The following is a 22845-nucleotide window of genomic DNA, read 5'->3' as shown; positions in this document are numbered from 1 at the left end:
TGCTCTGGTGTTTGACAATTCTATTCTGGGTCAAAGATTCTGACTGTTCATTCCATCTATGCCCCTCATAATTTGAAAAACCGCTGTCAGATTTCCCCTCAGCCTCTGACACTGGCTGAGTGTCAAGGGCGACGAACCTTTTGAGAGTCAAATTAACAATATTCTTCTGAAACAATTCTCTCCCGTGCTGTGGTAATCTTGAGCAGAGATGATCATTGATCAATGAATTGGTAACAATAATTATGGACTTTTGTTTGGAAAAAGAATGAGCCTTATAGCTTATTTCCATGTATTCATTGTTTAATATTAATAAAAGTATAACAGAGACAGATCAAAATAAATGAAGCATTTTAGAAAACTTGTTCAAAAATTTATTGATGTTAATCTTTTAAGAAGACGATTGGAATAGTAACACACACAAGATGCTGGAGGAACTCAGCAGGTCAGGCCGCATCGATGGAAATGAATAAACGGTCGACGTTTCAGGCTGAGACCCTTCTTCAGGACTTCTAAATAGCATTGTTATTGCAACCGTTTACTATCCAAATACTGATGTGTACAGCTGTTCTGCAAGGATTCCAACACATCAGGCAATGTCACTTGTTCTCACAAGCGACTAATTGGAAGCAAGTGGCATGAGATTGCCCTTGTGAAAATATCTCATTGCTGTTGGGTTGTCAAAAATCACTCGCTCTTTCATTCAGCAGTAAAGATAATTGTTCTGCTTCTTTTTCTATTGGTGGGGTTTAAAATATCAAGGAGTGGCACTGCACACTGTGGCCAAGGAAACTTTTACACGTGTTGACGATTCATCACCCCTTCTGGAGAGAACAACTCAAGTTTGCCGAACCTCACCTGCTGTCTAATCCAGGCAGCAGCCTGGGGAAACTCTTCTGCGCCACAGTCTCCACACGTTTCCGACCATGGGGCAAACAGAACTGTACACAATACTCAAAGTACAGTCCGACTAAAGTTTCACACAGCTGGAGCATGACCTCCTTATTCTTATACACAGCACCCCTACCAAAGTGTGCAAGCCACACACCTTCTTTACCAACCTGTCCACTTGCACAGCCACTTTCAGTGAACCACATACCTGTACCTCAGTGTTATTGTCAGATGACTGCAGATGAATTAGCGCATAGAACATAGAACAGTACAGCACAGTACAGGCCCTTCACTCCACAATGTTGCACCGGGTCTTTAACCTACTCTAAGATCAATCTAACCCTTCCCTCCTGCATGGCCCTCCATTTTTCTTTCATCCATGTACCTATCTAAGAGTCTCTTAAATACCCCTAATGTATCTGCCTCTACCACCAACCCTGGCAGTGCGTTCCACACACTCACCACCCTCTGTAAACAAACCACTTACCCGGTACTTTCTTCCAAACACCTTAACATTATGCCCCCTCATATTAGCTATTGCCACTCTGACTTCCCAAGAGGCTAACTATGCATCTTATCATCTTATACATCTCTATCAAATCACCTCTCATGCTTCTTTGCTCCAAAGAGCAAAGTCCTAGCTCCCTCATCCTCCTCTCATAAGACATAATCTCCACTCCAGGCGCACCCTCCCTGCGTCTTCTGTAAAACTTTTCCATCCTTCTTATAATGAGCGACCGGAACTGAACAGAATATTCCAAGTGTGGTCTCACGGCTCCAAAGACGTTCGGATTAGTAATGGTTACTAATAGTTCAGATTAGTTATGGTTACTAATTAGTAATGGTCACTAAAGTATCATACGTTGCCACTGGAAGCATGGAGGTACTTCCAGACTGCCCCTAGCGCATCTTCGACACAAACACCGCGTCTCACTGTATGTTTCAAAACATGTGAGAAATAAAGACAATCCTTAATTTTATCAAATCCATCTCCTCCGATACAAAGAGCTTTAGCTTCTGTGATATGGCCCATTCCCAACTCCCCTTAATAGGAATCTGTCTGTGGGATTCGTTGTTCAAAAGCACTCCTGGCAACTGTCCCAACTCATACTCTCCATCGGTGCCAACTTCCTAAAACCTTGCTATTTGGTGCACGTTCCTGTTTCCCCCAAAAGACCAAGCACAGGTTTGATGGCCCAAATAGCCCTCTGCTGAATTTTAAACCTCTGTACGAGATCAGCCCCAACCCTCTGTACAAGATCAGCCCCGACCCTCTGTACAAGATCAGCCCTGACCCTCTGTACAAAATCAGCCCAACCCTCTGTACAAGATCAGCCCCAACCTTCTGTACAAGATCAGCCCCAACCCTCTGTACAAGATCAGCCCCGACCCTCTGTACAAGATCAGCCCCAACCTTCTGTACAAGATCAGCCCCAACCCTCTGTACAAGATCAGCCCCAACCTTCTGTACAAGATCAGCCCAACCCTCTGTACAAGATCAGCCCCAACCCTCTGTACAAGATCAGCCCCAACTCTCTGTACAAAATCAGCCCAAACCTCTGTACAAGATCAGCCCTAACCCTCTGTACAAGATCAGCCCAAACCTCTGTACAAGACCAGCCCTAACCCTCTGTACAAGATCAGCCCGAACCCTCTGTACAAGATCAGCCCCGACCCTCTGTACAAGATCAGCCCCAACCTTCTGTACAAGATCAGCCCCGACCCTCTGTATAAGATCAGCCCCGACCCTCTGTACAAGATCAGCCCCGACCCTCTGTACAAGATCAGCCCCAACTCTCTGTACAAGATCAGCCCCAACCCTCTGTACAAGATCAGCCCAAACCCTCTGTACAAGATCAGCCCCAACCCTCTGTACAAGATCAGCCCCAACTCTCTGTACAAGATCAGCCCAAACCTCTGTACAAGATCAGCCCCAACCCTCTGTACAAGATCAGCCCAAACCTCTGTACAAGATCAGCCCCAACCCTCTGTACAAGATCAGCCCGAACCCTCTGTACAAGATCAGCCCGAACCCTCTGTACAAGATCAGCCCCAACCTTCTGTACAAGATGAGCACTAAACGTGTGCTTGCTAAATAAAAGCAGCCATGTCATGAAAGCAAGAATTCTTTCCCCAACACCTCAGGTTTATTTCAAAGTTTAATGCAACAAACATCCACAACCTCCCAAAAATGGGAATAACTGCCCCCCTTTGAAAATGGACTGGGTTCTGGATACCCACAACAGAGATGCAAAAAATAGACAGGGGTTGTTAACTCACCTTACGGACGTTTCCTTAAACACTTGACTGTCTTTCTTTTCCAAGTTGCTTTCCAAACCTTTCCTTCGATTGAAGTCTCCGAGTGGAATTGAACTCTTTGTTTTTGACAGTTTTCGCTCTTTGTCCCCCCTCTTGTGTACCCTGCCCCTTTCCCTTTCCCCCCACCCCCTCCTCTGGGGTCGCTTGAGCTGTTAATTTGCCTCAGTGCTCTCCATTGAACAAGCTGATGTTACACGGTTTCTGTCTCTGTCAACAGCTGACACGCGGATTCCAGCTCTAATCGGCAGCACATTAACTCCTGCCTCTCTGCTCCCTGCTTCCTCACACTGTGGGCAACGTTGAGGGAATTGAACCTCACTGGATGGCGGATTCTAAAAGCTATGAGACGCCTGGATAAGGCGGAGATTCAGAGACTTTTCCAACAGGGAAGAAATGTTGAATCCCAGAGCACATGTTTCAGTCGGGGGAGATCAGACCTGGAAGTCCTCTTGCAGGATTTCCTCAAGGTTAATTTGCAGGTTGAGTTGGTGGTGAGGAAGGAGAATGCAATGTTAGCATTTGTTTCAAAAAGACTAGATTATAACTGCAAGGATGTAATGCTGAGGCATTGGTCAGTCCATATTTGTAGTACTGGAAGCTGTTTTGCGCCCCGTATCTAAGAAAGGATGTGCTGACATCGGAGAGGGTCCAAAGCAGATTCACAAGAATGATCCCAGGGATGAAATGATTAATGTATGAGGAGTGTCTGATGGCTCTGGGCCTGTTTCTCCTAAACTGGGGTTTAGGAGAATGATGGGGAAAGCACAATGCAACCTACTCAACATTGAAAAAACTGGATGGAATGGACATGAAGAGGATGTTTCCAATAGTGGGAGAGTCAGATGGCATATTCTCACATGGACATCCCTTTATAACAAAGATGAGATGAATTTCTTTAGCTAGAGGGTGGTGAATCTATGGAATTCATTGACAGAGATGGCTGTGGAGGCCAGGTCTTTGGGTATATTTAAAGCAGAGGTTAAGTTCTTGATTAGTAAGGGTGTCTAAGGTTACAGAGGGAAGGCAGGAGAATGGAGTTGAAAGCAATAATAAATCAGCCATGATGGAAAAGGGGAACAGATTTGATGGGCTGAATGGCCTAATTCTGCTCCTATGTTTCATGGTCTTATCTTAAAAGTTCCCTCCCTCAAACAGTTAATCTGATCAACCATTCTAGTTAGCCACCCCACCCCCCCACCCTCTCTATTACCTCGGTCACTGGGTGACAATGCTGCTCACATTGTAAATACCTTCTGGTATTTATACACGTAATGGGCTAATTGGTGTTCCTAGGGCTCACGGTCTTACGGTCTTATGCTTTAGGATTGCAGAGGGAGAGAGGAGCCTGATGGTGAACGAGAGGCAAGCTTTGTACAGACTGGGGCGTGCCCGAATGGGATACCAGGATGGTAGTGGAAATAGATTCAGATTTATTGGTCACATGTACATTCAAACATACAGTGAAACGTGCCGTTTGCAGCAACCACTAACACAACCTAAAGGTGTACTGGGGGCAGCCTGCAGGTGCCACCCCACAACCCAGTGCCAACACGTCATGCCCACAACGGCCATCAGAACAACACAGAACGCAACCAAAAGGAACACAAGCAACGAAGAACAGTAGCAACACGGGAGGCTTCTCCCCCACTCCCACCCACACACACAGACCATCCTCCAACTCCAGGACAAACCGCCAGGGCTTCAGATTCCCCGACTACTGATTGACCTTCAGGCCCCAATCTCTGGTATCGAGCCCCGGGCTAACTGATGGCAGGACCCTGAGCTCCAGACTCAAACTCCAGGTGCACCGACCGACTGGAGCTCGTGCCTCCTGCTCGCACGAACTCCTGGTCTCTGGTCTTCAAGCGCAAAGAGGCAGCCAGGATGGCAGGTGTCCTTTGGCATCCGCCCACGTAGGCAAGTAGTTTGGTGGAGCTTGTGGCTTTTAGCTGGGCACATGGATGGAGGGGGAGTGGAGGGACATAGGTGATACACAGGAGGAGGACATTTAGTGTCTAATAGCATCAAAGATGGTGCAAAACCGTGGGCAGAATAGTCTGTCCTGTGCTGTGGTGTTCTATGTATCCCTTTCTCTGTCATCGTCATTAGTACCGATATAACCATTTGACTGTTTACCTCAAACAACAGGAATTCTGCAGATGCTGGAAATTCAAGCAACACACATCAAAGTTGCTGGTGAACGCAGCAGGCCAGGCAGCATCTCTAGGAAGAGGTGCAGTCAACGTTTCAGGCCGAGACCCTTCGTCAGGACTAACTGAAGGAAGAGCCAGTAAGCGATTTGAAAGTTGGAGGGGGAGGGGGAGATCCAAAATGATAGGAGAAGACAGGAGGGGGAGGGATGGAGCCAAGAGCTGGACAGGTGATTGGCAAAAGGGGTATGAGCGGATCATGGGACAGGAGGCTCAGGGAGAAAGAAAAGGGGGAGGGGGGGAAACCCAGAGGATGGGCAAGGGGTATAGTGAGAGGGACAGAGGGAGAAAAAGGAGAGCGAGAAAAAGAATGTGTGTATATAAATAAATAACGGATGGGGTACGAAGGGGAGGTGGGGCATTAGCGGAAGTTTGAGAAGTCAATGTTCATGCCATCAGGTTGGAGGCTACCCAGACGGAATATAAGGTGTTGTTCCTCCAACCTGAGTGTGGCTTCATCTTTACAGTAGAGCAGGCCGTGGATAGACATGTCAGAATGGGAATAGGACGTGGAATTAAAATGTGTGGCCACTGGAAGACCCTGCTTTGACCTTGTAACCTACTCCAAGATCAATCTAACCCTTCCCTCCCACGTAGCCCCCCCATTTCATCCATGCGCCTATCTAAGAGTCTCCTAAATGTCCCCAATGTATCGGCCTCTACCACCACCCCTGGGTGCACTCCACACACCCACTACTCTGTATAAAAAACATATCTCTGACATCCCCCTAATGCCTTCCTCCGATCACCTTAAAATTTAGCATGCTCATATTAGCCGTTTTCACCCTGGGAAGCCGCCTCAGGCTGTCCACTCTATCTATGTCTCTTATCACCTTCTGTCTATCAAGTCACCTCTCGTTCTCCTTCGTTCCAAAGAGAAAAGCCCCAGCTCGCTCAACCTATCTTCATAAGACATGCTCTCTGATCCAGGCAGCCTCCCGGTAAATCCCCTCTCCACCTTCTCTAAAGCTTCCATATCCTTCCTACAATGAGGCAACCAGACTGAGCACACTATTTCAAGTGTGGTCTAAACAGGGTTTTATAGAGCTGCAACATTACATCATGGCTGTTGAACTCAATCCCCATCTAATGAAGGCCAACACACTACATGTCTTCTTAAACACCGTATCAACTTGCACGGCCACTTTGAGCCCATGTCCATAATGATCAACTTAAATTTTAATTTCTTTTGTAAGGCTGGTTATATTTGTTAAACAAAGTTGATAGAGTTGTAAAGAGAGCTATTGGGACATTGTCCTTCATAAATCAAAGTACTGAGTACAGAAGTTGGTATGTTATGTTGAAGTTGTATAAGACATCGGTGGGGCCTAATTTGGAGTGTTGTGAGCAGTTCTGATCCCCTGCCTACAGGAAAGACATCAATAAGACTGAAAGAGGATGGAGAAAATTTACAAGGGCATTGCCAGGACTTAAGGACCTGAGTTATAGGGAAAGGTTGAACAGGTTAGAACTTTGTTCCCTGGAGCGTAGGAGAATGAGGGGAGATTTGATAGAGGTATACAGAATTATGAGGGGTGTAGACAGGGTAAATGCAAGCAGGCTTTTTCCATTGAGGTTGTGTCAGACTAGAACTAGAGGCCATCGGTTAAGGGTGAAAGGTGAAATGTTTAAGGGAAACGTGAGGGGAAACTTTTTCACTCAGAGGGTGGTGCAAGTGTGGAACAAGTCCCAGTCAAAGTTGTTGCTGTGGGTTTGATTTCAACATTTAAGAGAAGTTTGGATAAGCACACGAATGGGAGGGCTATGGTCTGGGGGCAGGTTGCTGGGATTAGGCAGAGTAACAGTTTGGCATGAACTAGATGGGCTGAAGGGTCTGTTGTGTTGTAATGTGGAATGGAAGTGACTTCGTGAGAATGCAGAGATTAGAGGGAGCTAATTCAGGCACGGTGATTAAATCGTTGTCAACCTTCAAATTCAAAAGCTTTGAAGACTCTCAGGGGACTAAGATCAGGAGCTGAGGAGTCACACGCACTCAGAAATATGGGAAGACTTGTGAGGAGTTTTAATTTCACCAGCAGATGCAGACTTGGGAAATGGAGGGTATTGTGTGACAGGGTCAGGGAACCTCAAGTAAAAGTTGTGCTTATGTACTGTCCGAACAGTGAATTGGGACTTCAAACATAGAATGTAGGACACAGAACACAATGTTGTGCCAACCTTTTAACCTACTTTAAGATCAACCTAACCATTCCCTCCCATATAATCCTCAATTTTTCTATCATCCATGTGCCTATCTAACAGTTTCTTAAATGCCACTAATGTATCTGCTTCTACCACTACCTCTGATAGGATGTTCCACACACCCACCACTCTCTCTGTGAGGAACTTACCTCTGACATCTCCCCTATATTTTCTTTCAATCATGCCTCTCCTAAAAGATGCTCCTGCCTTGAAAAAGTCTCTGGCAGTCCACTCTATCTATGCCTCTTATCATATTGTACACCTCTACTGAGGCACCTTTCATCCTCCTTCACTCCAAAGAGAAAAACCCCAGCTCATTCAATCTATCCTCATAAAACACGCTCTCCAATCCAGGCAGCATCCTGGTTAATCTCTTGTTCACCCTCTCTAAAGCTTCTAAATCCTTCCTATAATGAGGCAACCAGAAATGAACACAATACTCCATGTGTGGTCTAACCAGTGTTTTATAGCAATGTTACCATGCAGGCCAACACACTATAAGCTTTCTTATCCACCCTATCAACTTGCATGACAATTTTGAGGGATCTATGGACCTGGACCTCAGGATCCCTCTGTTCTTCCACACTGTTAAGAATCCTTTCATTAACCCTGTATTCTGCCTTCAAGTACAACCCTCCGCTATTCTGAATTGACCTCCATCTCCCACTTCTCAGCCCTGCATCTCTGCTTCCTGTCAAAGTCCTGTTGTTATCTACAACAAACTCTACTATCTACAAAGTCCATGTCATCTGCAAACATAATCAATGATTCCACCATCTCAGATAATCTCTTCCCCCCCCACACCCCACCTCCCGCCAATAGGCAGAAGATACAAAAGCCTGAAAGCTCAGTCCACCAGCCTCAAAAACTATCCTGCTGTTATGAGACTAATGAATAGCTCCTTAGTATAATAAACTGGATTCTTGACCTTACAGTCTGTGTTGTTATGACCTCATTGTCCTCCTGCAGTACGCATATTTGGTAATAGTAGCACGTCATTGCTCAATCTGTTGTTGTTTTCCCTTATACTACCTCTGATGTTAAGTTATCCGTAAGGTTGGCCCGCAAAACAAAGTTTTACACTGTGCCTCGGTACCTGTGTCAATAATAAACCAATTTACCAAGATTTTGGCAAAGTAGAGTTATAATCAGTTTGGGTAGATGTAAGGAACAATAAGGGCAGCAGACAGGATTGGGAGCTGTGTCTCCTATCGGTGGTGATAATACAGTGGTAAAAAGCAGACAGTTACAGAGTCATCCAGCAATACAGCCCTTCAGCCCACCAGTCTATGCTGACCATGGAGTCTACCTAGCTCGTCCCAATTTCCTGCGTTACTCCATATCCCTCCAGAGCCCGCCCCTCCAAGTACATATCCAAGTGTTTTGTAAAACTGTCTCAACCACTTCCTCTGGCAGCTCGTTCCATAAACTCACCACCTTGTTGTGGCACAACCGCTTCACAGTGCCAGTGTTCATTTCCCGCACTGTCTGTAAGGTGTTTGTACGTTCTCCTCGTGACTGCGTGGGTTTCCTCCCACATTCCAAAGACGTACCAGTTGGGGTTAGTAAATTGTGGCATGCCATGTTGGCGTGTTGACACCAGAAGTGGTGCATCCTTGGACTGTGTTGGTTGTTGATGCAAAATTACACATTTTACTGCGTTTCAATATTTCGATGTAGAGTACTGTGCAAAAGTCTTAGAAACATACTGTATATATATATATATATATATACGTACATATATAGCTAAGGTGCCTAAGACTTTTTCACAGTACTGTAGTAATTTTATTTCTTGCACTGTACTACTGCCCCCCAAATAAAAAACAAATTTCATGACATACGTGAGTGACGATAAACCTGATTCTGATATGGGTCTCTATTGTGGAACGAAAATGGGAAGGGGGCAGGAGAGGGGAATCATTTGGAAAAAGGGGAAGGGAGAGGGGAGGGAGCAGGAAGCACCAGAGAGACATCCTGTAATGATCAATAAACCAATTGTTTGCAATCAAGTGATCTTGCCTGGTGTCTCAGGGCTGAGTGTGACTGCACCCACACAACCTCCACCCTGGCCCTGGCACTCCTCTGCCACCTGTCCCACACCCCTCCCATGGCGCTCCACCCTCACCATTCCCAACATCCTTTGCTCCCGCCAGATTTACAAACTCGCTCCCCGCTTCACATTGACAAATACAGTTTTAGGCACCCGAGCTATGTATATGTACATATGACAAATAAATCTAATCTCTAACCTCTCATTTTCTGCATCAAAAGTTGCCCCTCATGTCCTTTTCGCCTCTCAGCCTGAACTTATGCCCTTTAGTTTTAGATTCCTCTATCCTCGGGAAAAGACTAACAGTTGCCTTCTCTATGCCTCCCATAATCTTAAACACTTCTGTAAGTTCACCCCTCACTCTCATACACTCCAAGGAGTAAAGATCCAGACTGGCCATCCACTCCTTATAACTCAGGCCCTCTAGTTCTGGCTACATCCTTGTAAATCCTCTCTGCACTCTTTCCAGTTTAACCACGTCTTTTGTGCAACAGGGTGACCAACGTTGTGTGCAGTATTCCAAATGCATCCTCACCAATGACTTACAAATTAGTAAAGTGGAGAACGTGTACGTACCAGGGAAGTACAATAGTCATAGACAAAAGAGATTCTGCAGATGCTGGAAGTCCAGAGAAACACATGCAAAGTGCTGGAAGGACTCAGCAGGTCGAGCAGCATTTATGGAGAAGAATGAACAGTTTTTGTTTTGGACAGAATCTCTTCATCAACACTGGAAAGGAAGGGGGCAGAAGCCAGGATAAGGTGGGGAGGGGAGGGGAAGGAGTTCAAGCTGGCAGGTGATAGGTGAAGTCAGGTCAGGGGGAAGGTGGGTGGGAGAGGGGGAGATGAGGGGAGAGGATAGATGGAAGAGATAGAGGGCTGAAGAGGAAGGGGTCTGATAGGAGAGGAGAGAGGATCATGAGAGAAAGGGAAGTAGAAGGGGCACCAGAGGGAGGTGATGGGCAGGGGAGGAGAAGAGAAGGGATGAGCGGAGAACCAGAATGGAAAAAAGAGAGAAGAAGGAGTGGGGGGAAGAAATTACTTTAAGTAAGAAAAATCAATGTTCGTGCTGTCAGGTTGGAGACTACTCAGACCGAATATGAGATGTTGCTCCTCCAACCTGACGGGGGCCTCATCATGACATTAGCCATGGAGGACTTCAGTCCAAAAATAGATTACTGTACACAAACTAAATTAACGGAAACATTGCGGGGATGAATGCATGGAATGTGTAAGAGAATGTTATACGTATACACTGGGTGGTCACTTTATTAGGTACTTCCTGTACCTAATAAAGTGGACACTGAGTGTATGTTTGTTCATGGTCTTCTGCTGCTGTAGCCCATCCACTTCAAGGTTTGATATGTTGTGTGTTCAGGAATGCTGTTCTGCACACCATTGTTGTAGCACGTGGTTATTTGAGTTACTGTTGCCTTCCTGTCAGCTTGAGTCAATCTAACCATTCTCCTCTGATCTCTCTCCTTAACAAGGAGTTTTCCCCTGCAGAACTACTGCTCACTGGATTTTTTTTTTTGTTTTCAGCACCATTCCCTGTAAACTCTAGAGACTGCTGTGTATGAAAATCCCAGGATATCAGCAGTTTCTGAGATACTCAATCCACCCCATCTGGCACCAACAATCATTCCACAGTCAAAGTCACCTAGGTCACATTTCTTCCCCATTCTGATGTTTAGTCTGAACAATAACTGAACCTCTTGACCATATCTGTATGCTTTTATGCATTGAGTTGTTGCCTCATGATTGGTTGATTAGATATTTGTATTAACAGGCAGGTGTACAGACGACTACTACTACTACTACTACTACGTCAACTCAGGCCTAAGGGGTCGGTGTCGGGCACGGTGACAGACTCTCCACTTCTCCCTCTCCCTCATCAGTGTGTTCAGTTCATCTATATTAGCCGTGCCGCTGTCTTCTAGGAGCGTGTTTACCATAGTCTTTGGAGGGCGCCCAGGGTTCATCCTCCCTTGCTTGGGCTCCCATATGATGACTAGGCTGGCAGGTAGCTCGGGATGGCGTAGACAGTACCCCGCTAGTTGCAGTCTTCTCGCCTCAATTTTAGTGGTGAGCATCGGTAGGTTGTTATAGAGCTCGACGTTCGTCATGTGCTGTTGCCAACTCACGTCAAGAGCCATCCGGCGCATTCGTGAATAGCAACCATCTAGAGACTTTTGCATAGTCTTGGTGAGTGTCCACGTCTCACGTCCGTATGTGAGAATGGACTCTATGACTGCTATGAAAATCCTCTTTTTAAGCCCTCTGGTCAGGTTCCACTTCCAGATTTCCTTCATGTCATTCATAGCCCTCCACGCCAGCGCCTTCCGTACCTTTATGTCCTTCTCCAAACTCATCATTCTTGACCCGAGGTACTTGTAGTCAAAGACTTTCTTAATGGTATCATTCTTTACGGTCTTGAGAGTACCCTCGTTGCAGTTAAACGCCACGTACTCTGTCTTTTTAGCGTTTAGGTGAAGTCCAACTTTATTGCACTCAATTTCCACTCAGTCACTGAGTCATAAAATGGCCACTGAGTCTTTATGTTGAAGAGTCAATAAAAGATCAGGGTTTCTCACTGAAACTTATTGAATACTGAAAGGCCTAGATAAAGTGAATGTTGAGAGGATATGTTCTATAGTGAGGAATTCTAGAACCAAAGGGCACAGCCTCGGAATAGAGGGACGGGGACGTCCCTTTAGAGCAGAGATAAAGAGGGATCTCATTAGCCAGAGGGTGGCGAAGCTGTGGAATTTATTACCACAAACGGCTATGGAGGTCAAGTCATTGGGTACATTAGAAGTGGAGGTTGATAGGTTCTTGATTAGTCAGGGCATCAAAGGTTATGGAGAGAAGGCAGGAGATTGGGGTTGAGAAGGATAATAAATTAACCATGATGGAATGGAGTGCAGATTCGATAGGCCAAATGGCCTAATTCTGCTCCTAATTCATATTTTAGAGCTGAACAATGAAAGGGAGTTAATTAGTAATCTGGTAATTGAGTGATCAGAGAATTGTATATAAATATTGAAGGAGATTTAGTACAATCTGAACTCTGAATAATGCAAACAATGAAAGATGGGATGAGAGTTACCAACAGCAAATTATGAAAGCACATCAAAATGTTAACCAGAAAATAAGCAATGGCTAATATTTAACCAATGGAAACATAGCCTACAATGAATATATTTCCCTTTAAGGCACTAAGATCCAAGAGGAAATATTTTCCCAGCCATGACTAACAGGAGAATTTAAGGATGGTATTAGATCAAAGGAAAGGCATTGTAACTTTGCCAAGAAACAGCTGTAGTGTAGATCAGGACAGCTTCAGAATTAGGAGGAGCAAGGTTTTGTTAAGGGCTCCAACAATTATTTGCAAGCAATAATTCTATGAAGAATTATCTCTAACACTCCATGACTCTATAAATCAATAAAAACTAAAAACAGCTTGTAAGATGTTTCTACAGATAGAATAGAGGAAAAGATTACCTAAGGGTAATGTGGCCCCTTAACAAGACAGGAGACAGCCACATCTCCGGATATAATTTTATAAAATCAGTCAGGGCTCCTAATAATTAAAGAGCAAAAAATCAGCTTTATTTGTCACATGTGTATCAGAGCATCGAAGCATACAGTGAATGCATTGTTTGGGACAATGAGCGACACAGTCCGAGGATAGTGCTAGGGAGAGACTGTAAGTGTCACCATGCCTCTGGAACCAACATAACTTGCCACAACTCACTAACCCTAACCAGTACATCTACAGATCACCAACCCTAACCAGTACATCTACGGATCACCAACCCTAACCAGTACATCTATGGATCACTAACCCTAACCAGTACATCTACGGATCACTAACCCTAACCAGTACATCTATGGATCATGGGAAGAAACCATAGCACCAGGAGGAAACATTCATGGTTACGGGGAGAATGTACAAACTCCTTACAGGCAACAGTGGGAGTTGAACCCTCATCACTGACCCTGTATTATCGTTATCCGGGACTCTACCATGCTGGCTATTCAATTAATGGGAACTATCCACTCCTATGTCTAATGGTCTTTTAGAGGGATAATAAATCAGCCATGATGGAATGGTGGACAGACTCGGTGGGCCAGATGCCTGGTTCTGCTCCCTTGTCTTAAGGTCTTATCGTCCAAAATCTCGTGCACTTTAATGAGGCCCTTTTGTAAAATCCCTCCAAACAGAAATCAGAGCCAGTGAACGCAATCCGGTGGTTAGAGATCATTCAGTCAGAGTCTTGCACTGTAGATAGTGGCCATTCAGCCCAACATGTCCATGATGGCAATTATGACCCTCTACCCAAATCCCAGTTGCATGTATTTGGCCTGTATTCTTCCTCAGGAGGCTAAAGAACTTTGTATCAATGTACTACTGAAGCATCTTATCCAGAAGGTACAACAACTTCTCTGCTTGTGACCACAAGAAACTGCTCAGTGCATCATGAAAAGCAATCTCCTTTCCATGGACTCTGTCTACACTTCTTGCTGTATCGATAGAGCAGCCAGCATATTCAATGGCCCCACCCACCACTAACATTCTCTCTTCTCCTCTCCCCCATTGGGCAGAAGACACAAAAGCCTGAGAGCATGTCCCACAGTCTCAGTGACAGCTTTTACCCCACGACCGTGCTATTGCATGATCCCCTAGTACAATGAAATGGACTCCTAATCTCAGTCTGCCTCATGACCTTGCACTTTATTGTCTACCTGCACCGCACTTTCTCTGTAACTGTAACACTTCATTCTGCATTCTGTTATCTTTTCCCTTGTACTACCTCAATGTGCGGTGTAATGATTTGATCTGCATTAACAGTATGCAAGACAGGCCTTTCACTGTACCCTGGTACATAAACAAATGAACTTAATGTCTTGTCTATTCAACAACTTTTAAACATCGTGGTGGTATCCGATTCCAGCATTTCCTCTAGAAGTAAGTTTCAGATATTAACCACTCCCCTAGTGAAAACTTTACCCCTTAAACCCCCTTTAAACCTCATCCTCTCACCTTAAACCTTTGGCCTCTTGTTTTTGATATTTCTACCTTGGAAAAAAAAAAGATTCTATCTACCCTATCTGTCCATCTCATAACTTTACATACCTCTATCAGATCTTCCCTTAATCTCCTTCCCTCTAGGAAATCAACCCCGCCCTATCCAATCTCTCCCCATAAGTAATGTCTTCCAATGCAGACAACATCCTGGTGAAAGGGCGTCGGGAGATGTCGGGACCCAAAGGAAAGAACAAACTGTTGGAAGAACTGGGCAGGTCAGGCAGCATCTACGGAAGCAGATTCTTGGCCTAAAAGGTAGACCATCCCTCTGACAGCACAGAGGCTGCCTGATCTGTTGCATTTCTCCAGTGGTTTTTGCAAATCCCCTTAGTCACATCCTTTGAAGAGCCCTGCTCTTCAGAGGAAAAGGGGTGTCTTTGCAGGTGAACCACAAACAGTTAACATGCAGGTACACCAAGAAATGGGCCAATGTTATGTTGGCCTTTTTTGCATAAGGTTTGAATACAAGAGTGAAGATGTCTTGCTCCAATTACATAAGTCACTGGTGATTGTACCCCAGAATACAATGATCTCCCCAACCGCAGAAAGATATTGTCTTAATAGAGAGTGAGGGAAAGAAAGGAAGAGAGAACAACATGGAAAACAATGAACAACAAAGCAACAACAGCAGAACAAGGAGCCTGAGACAAAAACAGAGAAAAAGAGAATGAGCCATGGAGAGCGAGAGACAGAGAGAAACAGACAGAGACAGAGACAGAGAGACAAAGACATATAGAAAGAGAGAGACACACACAATGCTGGAGGAGCTCAGCAGGTCAGGCAGCGTCTATTGAAGTGAATAAACAGCTGATTTTTCGGGCTGAGACCCTTCATCAGGACTGAAAAGGAAGGGGGAAGATGCCAGAACAAGGGGGTGGGGGGAGGAGGAGGACAAGCTAGAGGTGATGGGTGAAGCTAGGTGGGTGGGTGAGGGAGGGATGAATTAAGAAGCTGGGAGATAATAGGTGGAAAAAGGCAAAGGGCTGTAGAAGAAGGAATCTGATGGGGGGGGAGAGTGGACCCTTGGAGAAAGGGAAGGAGGAGGGGCACTGGGGGAGGTGATAGGCGGGTGTGGAGAAGAGGCCAGAGTGGGGAATTGAAGAAGTGGGAATGGGGAGGGGAAGAATTACCAGAAGTTGATGTTCATGCCATCAGGTTGGAGGCCACATAGATGGAATATGAGGTGTTGCTCCTTCGACTCATTGTGGCAGTCGAGGAGGCCATGGACTGACCTGTCAGAACGGGAATGAGCATAGGAATGAAAATGTTTGGCCACAGGGAAATTCTGCCTTTTGTGGATGGAGTGGAGGTGCTTGACAAAGCGGTCCCCGGTCTATGTCCGGTCTCACCAACGTAGAGGAGGGCGCATCGGGAGCACCAGGAACAGCAGATGACCCCAGCAGATTCACAGGTGGAGTGCTGCCTCACCTGGAAGGACTGTTTGGAGCCCTGAATGGAGGTGAGGGAGGAGGAGAATGGGCAGGTGTAGCACTTGTTCTGTTTGCAGGGCTGTGTGCCAGGAGGGAGATTAATGGGGAAGGATGAATCAACAAGGGAATCATGGAGGATACGAGCCTTGTGTAAAGTCCTTTCTGCACTCTTTCCAGTTTAACTACGTCTTTCCCATAACAAGATGATCAAAACTGTACACTGTGCTCCAAGTGCAGCCTTACCAATGATTTAAGCAATTGCAAGATAACGTCCCAGCTCCCGTATTCAGTGCTCTGACTGATGAAGGCCAGAGAGCTAAAAGCCTTTTCACTACCATCTATCTGTGACGCTTAAAATGAAATTATACTCCTTGGACCCTTTGTTCTGTAACACCCCCTGATGCCTTATCATAAGATAAAGGAGTAGAATTAGTCTTTTCGGACCATCAGGTCTGCTCTATCATTCCATCATGTTTGATTTATTATCCCTCTCAACCCCATTCTCCTGCCTTCTTTCCATAACCATTGACATCCTTACTAATCAAAAAGCTATCAGCCTCTGCTTTAAATGTGATGTTGTGGGGATGGAACTAGACTCTCTGATGGTGGTGTCTGAAAAGAGGATGCTGTCTAAGTTGCATGCCATCTTGGTCAATGTCTCCCATCCACTACATAATGTATTGGGTGGGCACAGAAGTACATTCAGCCAGAAACTCATTCCTCCAAGATGCAGCACGGAGTGTCATAGGATGTCATTCCTGCCTGTGGCCATCAAACTTTACAACTCCCCCCTTGGAGGGTCAGACACCCTGAGCCAATAGGCTGGTCTTGGACTTATTTCGTAATTTACTGGCATAATTTACATATTACTATTTAACTATTTATGCTGCAACTATAACGAAAACCAATTTCCCCCTGGGATCAATAAAGTATGACTATGACTATGACTATGACTAAATGTACCCAATGATATGGCCACCACAGGTGTCTGTGGCAATGAATTCCACAGATTCACCACCCACTGGCTAAAGAAATTCCTCCTCATCTCTGTTCTAAATGGACGTCTTTCTATTCTGAGTCTGTGCCGTCTTGTCCTAGACTTACTTACTATAGAAAACATCCTCTTTGCATCTACTCTATCTTGGCCTTTCAATATTCGATAGGTTTCAGTGAGAATATATACAATTCAAAGTGTAGGTCCTCCACTTGTTCGAGTTTCCAAAATGCATCACCTCATGCTTATCTGTATTGAAATCCACTTGCCACCCCTTGACCCACTTCCCTAATTGATCAACGTCCCCCTATAATCTATGAAAACCTTCTTCACCATCAACATCTCTTCATTTCATTTCATCTCAAACTAACTGATCAAGCCTTGGGCCTTTGCATCAAAGTAAGTTTTAGACTTCAGAAGGATCGAGTGGTGTAAGTTAAATGCAGAAAGCACTCCTGAGGTAAAAAATCAACCTGCAGTTATTGAGCAGGGGATGTAAGAAGATAAGAACATAAGAAATAGGAGCAGGAGTAGGCCATCTGGCCTGTCGAGCCTGTTCCACCAATTAGTGATCAAAAGGATCGCCTACCCACCTTTTCACCATAACTCTTCATTTCCCCGCTACTCAAAGATATATCCAGCTGTACCTAAAATATATTTAATGAGGTAGCCTCTATTGTTTCCCAGAGCAGAGAATTCCACGGGCTAACTATTCTCTGGGAAAAGCATTTCCTCCTCATCTCCATCCTAAGTCTACTCCCCAAATCTTTTATACTTTATACTTTATTATCACCAAACAATGGATACTAGAACGTACGATCATCACAGCGATATTTGATTCTGTGCTTTCTGCTCCCTGGATTACAAATATGAAATAATAAAAATAGTAAAAATTAGTAAATATTAAAAATTTAAATTATAAACCGTTCAGCAGTCTTATCACAGTCGGAAAGAAGCTGTTCCCAAATCTGGCTGTATGAGTCTTCAAGCTCCTGAGCCTTCTCCCGGAGGGAAGAGGGACGAAAAGTGTGTTGGCTGTGTGGGCCATGTCCTTGATTATCCTGGCATCACTGCTCTGACAGCGTGTGGTGTAAAGTGAGTCCAAGGACGGAATCTTGAAGCAATGTCCTCTGGTTTGAGTCTCACCTACCAGTGGAAACAACTTTACTACCTCTATATTATGTATCCTCTTCATAACTTTATGTTTCTATAAGATTCCCTCGCATTCCTCTGAATAACAGTGAGCATAGTCCCAAGCTAACTCCCATCTCAATTTTTGTGCCAATTGCATTAATGTTCTGTAAAAGTTCTGTAAAATTTATGTTTTAAACAAATTATGTGTATATAGTGTGGCAATTAGCATAATGCTCTACAGCACCAGCGATCGGAAGATTGGTTTTCAATTCCAGTGTTGTCTGTAGGGAGTTTCAACATTCTCCCTGTGACCACAAGGGCCTCCTCCCACATTCCAAAGATTTACAGAATGGGTTCGGGGTGGGGAATTATGAGCGTGCTATGTTGGTGTAGGGTCCCGTTGAACCCTTACTGGCTGCTCCCAGCACTCTTGGACCGTGTAGGTTGCTGATGTGAACAACACATTTCACTGTGTGTTTCGATGTTCATGCGGCAAATAAAGCTAATCTTTTTGTTAAAGATCTGGGAGGCTGTGGAGGGCAGTTATGAGCACACTCCGTCTCGAGAACCAGCCTGAAAATGCCGCTAGATACCTCCAAGGGGGAGAAATCTCTCTTATCGCCCACCTCATCAGTCCCTCTCAGAATCTTTTATGTTTCGGTAGATTGCATCTCATTTCTCTGAACGCCAGTGAGTAACCCAGCCTTTGCCTCAATGCCAGCAAAACAAAAGAGCCGTCCATTGACTTCAGGAAGGGTGGTGGGAGGGGAGGGGGGAGTTGGTGCACATTGAGAGGTTGAGAACGTGAAGTTCCTTAGTGTGAACATCACCAATATTCTGTCCTAGTCCAAACATGTAGACACCATGGCTAAGGAAACACATCAATGCCTCTACTTCCTCAAGAGGCTAAAGATATTGGCTTGTTCACATTGGCCCTTCCTAATGTTCATCAATGCACCATAGAAAGCATCCTATCTGGATGCTTCACGGCTTGGTACGGCAACTACTCAGCCTGCGACCACGGGAAACTGCAGAGAGCTTTGGACACAGCTCAGCACATCACAGGAACCAGCCTCCCCTCCAAGGACTCTGTCTACATTTCTCCTGCCTCAGTAAAGCAGCCGGCAAAATCAAAACCTCACCCACCCTGGATGTTCTCTCGTCTCCTCCCTTCCACTGGGCAGAAGATACAAAAGCCTTAAAGCATGTATCACCAGGCTCAGGAACTGTTCCTACCTCATTGCTATAAAACTATTCACGTACAATAAGATGGGCTCCTGACCTCGCATCTACCTCGTTGTGACTGTGCATTTCACTGCCTACCTGCACTGCACTCTCTCTATAACTGTAACACTTCAGTCTGCATCCTGCTGTACTCTGGAATTTCAGCACCTACAGGAACTCTTCTGTTTTTGATTTTCTGCTTCTGTCGTTGCCTCAATGCAGTCACTAAGAAGGTGTGCTGGCGGCCATATTTCATTTGGAGTTTTAGGAGATTCGATATGTCACCAAAGATATATTTCTGCAGATATACCACGAAGGGCATTCTGACAGGTCATGTCACTGTCTGGTATGAAGGGGCCAATGCACTGGACTGGAAAAAGCTGCAGAGGGTTGTAGTCTCAACCACTTCCATCCTGGGCACCAGTCTCCCCACCATCAAGAACATTTTCAAAAGGTGATGCCTCAAGAAGGTGGCATCCATCATGAAGGACCCTCACCACCCAGAACATGCCCTCCCCTCATTCCTACCATCAGGGAGAAGGTGGCATCCATCATGAGGGACCCTCACCACCCAGAACATGCCCTCCCCTCATTCCTACCATCAGGGAGAAGGTGGCATCCATCATGAAGGACCCTCACCACCCAGAACATGCCCTCCCCTCATTCCTACCATCAGGGAGAAGGTGGCATCCATCATGAGGGACCCTCACCACCCAGAACATGCCCTCCCCTCATTCCTACCATCAGGGAGAAGGTGGCATCCATCATGAGGGACCCTCACCACCCAGAACATGCCCTCCCCTCATTCCTACCATCAGGGAGAAGGTGGCATCCATCATGAAGGACCCTCACCACCCAGAACATGCCCTCCCCTCATTCCTACCATCAGGGAGAAGGTGGCATCCATCATGAGGGACCCTCACCACCCAGAACATGCCCTCCCCTCATTCCTACCATCAGGGAGAAGGTGGCATCCATCATGAGGGACCCTCACCACCCAGAACATGCCCTCCCCTCATTCCTACCATCAGGGAGAAGGTGGCATCCATCATGAAGGACCCTCACCACCCAGAACATGCCCTCCCCTCATTCCTACCATCAGGGAGAAGGTGGCATCCATCATGAAGGACCCTCACCGCCCAGAACATGCCCTCCCCTCATTCCTACCATCAGGGAGAAGGTGGCATCCATCATGAAGGACCCTCATCACCCAGAACATGCCCTCCCCTCATTCCTACCATCAGGGAGAAGGTGGCATCCATCATGAAGGACCCTCATCACCCAGAACATGCCCTCCCCTCATTCCTACCATCAGGGAGAAGGTGCGGGATCCTGAAGATTCACACTTAATGTTTTAGCAATCAAATTTCTGAACAGGCCATGAACTCGTGCAATCAGATTTCTGAACAGGCCATGAACTCTGCCTCACTGTTCTGCTCTCTTTTTGTACTACATATTTCTTTTTTCACATTTCTTGTTATAAGTTATCATAATGTTCATGTATTGCTCTGTACTGCTGCTGCAAAGGAAAAATTTCATGACATATGTCAGTGATAATAAACTTGATTCTGACAGTACTCCAGGAATGCTGTAAAGTTGTGTCAAACCTTCTCATACTCCATTTATATTCCATTTTCCCTGAGCTTTCTTAATTACTGGCAGTACCTCTATACAAACCCTTTATGGTTCGTACACTAGGGCTCTCAAATCCTTTGTATAGCAAGATTTTGTTATCTCACCTTTTCCCAGGGTAGAAATGTCTAATACTAGAGGATATGGACTTAAGGTGAGAGGGGGTAAGTTTAAAGGGAATAGAGAGTCTAAGCTTTCCACATAGAGAGCAGTGGGTGCTTGGTACAAAAAGGATCTAATGCTCTCCCGGCGTGTGTGATGAATAAATTCTTCTTAGGCTTCCGACTGGAACCCCGAGAAGAGTTTATTTGTTTATCTATGCCTCTTATCATCTTGTAAACCTTTATCAAATCATCTTTCGCCCTCCTTCTACCAAAGAGAAAAGCCCTAGCTCACTTGACCTATTCTCATAACTCATGCTCTCTAATCCAGACAGCATCCTGGTAAATCTCCTCTGCACACTCTCTAAAGCTTCCACATGCTTCCTATAATAAACTGATCAGAACTGAACACAATATTCCATGTGGTCAGACTAGAGCGTTATAGAGCTGCTGCAGTCGCTTGCTTTTACTGTGTGCATGATTTCTCTTTTCTCTCTATCCGTACACTGGGTGTTTGATGGTCTTTCTTGTTTTTAATGGGTTCTATTGGGTTTCTTTGTTTTGTGGCTGCCTGTAAGGAGATGTATCTCAAGGTTGTATAAAGTATAATACTTCGATTATAAATGCACTTTGAGCTTTGAAGTTTGAACATTATGTCATGGCTCTTCAACTCAATCCCCGGACTAATGCAGGCCAGCACACTATATGCCTTCTTCACCAGCCTAACAACTTGTGTGGCAACTTTGAGGGACCCATGGATGTGGAACCCAGGATCCCCCTGCCATTAACTCATTTTCCTGCCATTATCACTTAACAATTTTCTAGATTGAACTCCATCTGCCATCTCTCAACCCAGCTCTGTATCATATCAATGTCCTGCTGAAACTATCTACACTGTCTACAGCACAGCCAACCTTTGTATCACCTGCGAACTCACTGACCTACCCTTCCATTTCCTCATCCAAGTCATTTATAAAGATCACAAACAGCAGGACAGCCCAGAGCACATCCCTGCAGAACACCACTGGTCACCAAAGTCCCAGAAAATTCCTTTTGTGGTTTGGTTCTCCTCTGATGTTGCTTGGTGTACTTTGCTATGTTAAAGATGCTGTATAAGTGTTAGCTGTTGTTGAGAGGTGACTACATGGGGAGATGATACTAGTATCCCCAGTCACTGAGTACATGGGATTATTTATTGATTTATTTATTTTTATTTAGCGATACAACACGGTAATGGGCCCCTCCAGCTGAGTGAGGCCACACTGCCCAACCACACCAATGTGACCAATTAACCTATTAATCTGTACGTCTTTGGAATGTGGGATGGAAGTGGAGCACCTAGGAGAAGCTCACATGGTCACGGGAAGAACGTACAAACTCCTTACAGACGGAGGTGGGAATTGAACGTGGGTTCCTGGTGCTGTAGTAGTGTTGCTGTAGCCACTACGCTACTGTGCTGCCCAGATGTCCACTCCGCTCAAGACCCCAGCCCCGGTTACCCCGGGACTTTGGAATCGCAGAGTCATACAAGGAAGCAGGTCATTTGGCTTACCGTGCCAACCAGTAACC

General features: G+C 45.4%; 1 protein-coding gene across 6 annotated transcripts in view; it reads right to left on the bottom strand.

Moving 5' to 3' along the window:
• spega (striated muscle enriched protein kinase a) overlaps positions 1-22845 on the bottom strand; it is a 376412-nt gene that overhangs the window by 334470 nt on the left and 19097 nt on the right. The window contains exon 1 of one of the 6 annotated variants that reach the window (XM_063051424.1): positions 3169-3294. The exons of the other annotated variants lie outside the window; for them this stretch is intronic. The gene's annotated coding sequence lies outside the window, so the exon portion shown is untranslated. Of the gene's footprint in view, positions 1-3168; positions 3295-22845 lie in introns of those variants that run through there. 6 annotated transcript variants of the gene reach the window in all.

Source organism: Mobula hypostoma, chromosome 6 (assembly GCF_963921235.1).
Source record: "Mobula hypostoma chromosome 6, sMobHyp1.1, whole genome shotgun sequence".
NCBI classification, from domain to species: domain Eukaryota; kingdom Metazoa; phylum Chordata; class Chondrichthyes; order Myliobatiformes; family Myliobatidae; genus Mobula; species Mobula hypostoma.
Note: the sequence above shows the minus strand (reverse complement) of the source record. Positions and strands in the feature narration are given on the sequence as shown.